Source organism: Bos taurus, chromosome 6 (assembly GCF_002263795.3).
Source record: "Bos taurus isolate L1 Dominette 01449 registration number 42190680 breed Hereford chromosome 6, ARS-UCD2.0, whole genome shotgun sequence".
Lineage (NCBI taxonomy): Eukaryota > Metazoa > Chordata > Mammalia > Artiodactyla > Bovidae > Bos > Bos taurus.
The window spans coordinates 59,190-62,740 of NC_037333.1; the positions used below are offsets into that span (position 1 = coordinate 59,190).

Sequence of the window (3,551 nt, forward strand, 5' to 3'; positions counted from 1 at the left end):
GTTTCTCCTTGGTTTATCCTGTTTGGTACTCTCTGGATTCTTGGACTTGGGTGATTATTTCCTTCCCCATTTTAGGGAAGTTTTCCACTATTATCTCCTCAAGTATTTTCTCATGGTCTTTCTTTTTGTCTTCTTCTTCTGGAACCCCTATGATTCGAATGTTGTAGTGTTTAATAATTGTCCTGGAGGTCTCTGAGATTGTCCTCATTTCTTTTAATTCGTTTTTCTTTTATCCTCTCTGATTCATTTATTTCTACCATTCTATCTTCTAATTCACTAATCCTGTCTTCTGCCTCTGTTATTCTACTATTTGTTGCCTCCAGAGTGTTTTTAATTTCACTTATTGCATTATTCATTATATATTGACTCTTTTTTATTTCTTCTAGGTCCTTGTTAAACCTTTCCTGCATCTTCTCAATCCTTGTCTCCAGGCTATTTATCTGTGATTCCATTTTAGTTTCAAGATTTTGGATCAATTTCACTATCATTATTCGGAATTCTTTATCAGGTAGATTCCCTATCTCTTCCTCTTTTGTTTGGTTTGGTGGGCATTTATCCTGTTCCTTTATCTGCTGGGTATTCCTCTGTCTCTTCATCTTGTTTAAATTGCTGAGTTTGGGGTGTCCTTTCTGTATTCTGGCAGTTTGTGGAGTTCTCTTTATCTGGCGTTTCCTCACTGTGTGTGGGTTTGTACAGGTGGCTTGTCAAGGTTTAAAAGACTTCTGATTAAACTACTGCTTACTGGCTCAGGAAAATGTTTTAAAAGATAGAAATTAATTAATTCTTTCCCCCAGGAAGAATTTTAGGATAAACATCTTAAAACACCCTGGTTATCCAGGAGAAAATTTATATTCTTTACAAAGGGGTCAGTCAGTGCTGAAAAAAAATCAAGTGGCAGACCCCCCTGAACAACAGTTCTCTACATAATACTACCCCCACCTCACCCCCAGCCAAAAAGAAAAAGCCAATAAAATAAAAACGGAGACCTTATGTTAACATAATTATGCTGGAGAAAAGGAAAAATTCACACAAATATCCGGTTTCTTTTAAAACTCCATTTTGCAAATACAATCAGTGATTATTTCTTTTGGACATAATACTTCCATTAAGTGGGTCAAACTCACAAATCAGTACTACAAAATACAGTATTTTCCATCACTTTTAGTTGTAATATACACTATGTACATAAAGTTACCTATCTTAAACTAAATACAAATGAACAATAGCACATTAAAAACCAGAATCGGGACTTATAAATAGTGCAGAAAATGCAAACGCCAAAAATACGATGCCTCCTATGATTGTCACAGTTCTGACGGAGATTTTCTGTGCTATCATTCTTCCTCCGATGACTGCCAGGCCAGTGCAGAGGCAGTGTCCCACTGTTCCCCCCACTGCTACACCATAGGGATAAAAATATGGAACGCTTCACGAATTTGCGTGTCATCCTTGCGCAGGGGCCATGCTAATCTTCTCTGTATCGTTCCAATTTTAGTATATGTGCTGCCGAAGCGAGCACTGGAGTAAAATCCTAATCAAGTCCTTTCTTCAACTAAAACCTTCCCAATTGTGAGACTATAAAACCACGATCATAAGCTTATCATTTAAGAATCTTTATGGCCAGTTGCAATCAAATAACATAACTTTTTAACTAAGAGCACAAATTCTGCAGCCAGACTGACTGAATTCAATCCCAATGCCTCCAGTTTGAGTATGGGCTATATTAATGGATGAAGAAAAGTGTGCATATATCTCTTATTGCTCTGTTTATGCAAATATCCATGCATGTTTTTTTTGGGTGCTATTTATTACTTAAATGCTTGACAGAATTGAACCATTTAATAGTATGGGCCTGGGGTTCTCTTTGTGGGAAGATTTTTAACTAAAAATTCAATTTCATAAGAAGATAGAGGCTATTCATATTTTGTATTTCATCTTTGGTAAGTTTATTTGTATGGTTCAAATGATTTTCCACTTCAACTAAGTAGTCAAATTTTTTGGAAGAAAATTATACATAATACTCCCTAATTATTTTTTCTACATTGATAACATTTGTAATGAAGTCCCATTTTTTTTTTTTCTGAGTAACAATTGTGTTATGATCTGTTATTTTTAATCAATTTATCTAACAGATGATTGATTTTATGTATCATTTTAAACATCAGAATTTTAGTTTTGCTCAATCCCTTATTTCTATTTCACTGTCCATTTTCTATTTTTGATCACCATTCTCATCTTTTCCTCCTTCTATTTATTGTGAGATTAAAAACTGTTTGCTTTTTTATCTTCTTATAATGGAATCAAGTTTCTTCTCTTAAGTAAAACATTCAAGCAAGTAGGTGCTATTTTAAATAGAATGAGGTATAAATAGAAAGATTACAAAAATGTTGACTTTATTAGTGACAAGTAGAAGCCTAAACTAGTCCTTAAGATTCCCCACCACTTGGTGCACATAAATCTTCAACTAGCCATTCAATTACACATTAATCTGGGAGCTGCTGGCAAATAATTTTAAACTATAACTAGTTTTAAATCAGTTGATCATGAGAAAAGAAGACTATTCTGATTGGTAAGTCTCATATAATCCGATGATTTGTTAAAAATGCTTGAATCCCTCTTTAAAGAAGATGTATAAGAGGGTGTGGATTCTAGGAACTGTGAATAACCCCAAAACAGATCTCAAGGAGACAAGACCTTATTTTCTACCACTTCAAGGAACTGAATTATTCCAACAACATGAATGAGCTTGGAAGAGAACCAATTTATAGATGAGAAACTTGATCACACTTTTATTTCAGCCTTGTGATAACTTGAAAAGAAAGGACTAGGTGTGTTGTGCCTAACTTCGGGCATACACAATTATGAATTAATAAATGAGTATTTTTCAAGCCACTGAATCTGCAGCAGTTTATTATGATGAAATAGACCATTAATATACCACATAGTTCAGCAACCTATCAATTGCATTATCAAAAAATGTATATTCAACAAGTTTTAATAAAACAGGGAAACACTGGGATACAATAATAACTGCAAATGCCATGATATTGTATTTCTATTCAGTGTGATATTGAATGTGTTTTTACAAAAATGTAGATGTCCAAATAAGTAAAATTAGAAGAAAGACTGAAATAAACATAACACTATGCTTGGCCTAATGAAACAACACTATGCTTGGACAGCAATTGTGATATTCTCTTTCTGAATTTTGGAATTCATGTCTTGCATAATAAATATAACAGGTTGATTGCTAGTGTTATTTTTCTAAGATAGAAAGATAAACATGCTCAAGCTTCCTATAGGATTTAATGATTTAAATAAATTATACTTTAAATGAGGAGTAGCGGGATTTTCAGATATGCAGATGACACCATCCTTATGGCAGAAAGGGAAGAGGAACTCAAAAGCCTCTTGATGAAAGTGAAAGAGGAGAGTGAAAAAGTTGGCTTAAAGCTCAACTTTCAGAAAATGAAGATCATAGCATCCGGTCCCAGCACTTCATGGAAATAGATGGGGAAACAGTGGAAACAGTGTCAGACTTTATTTTTTGG

At 34.0% G+C, this 3,551-nt stretch overlaps 1 non-coding gene across 1 annotated transcript; it reads right to left on the reverse strand.

Moving 5' to 3' along the window:
* Window positions 1-1,412: 1,412 nt before the first annotated feature.
* Window positions 1,413-1,519, reverse strand: LOC112447203 (U6 spliceosomal RNA). Its single transcript, XR_003035305.1, has one exon. It is a non-coding gene; the product is annotated as a U6 spliceosomal RNA (small nuclear RNA).
* Window positions 1,520-3,551: the final 2,032 nt, after the last annotated feature.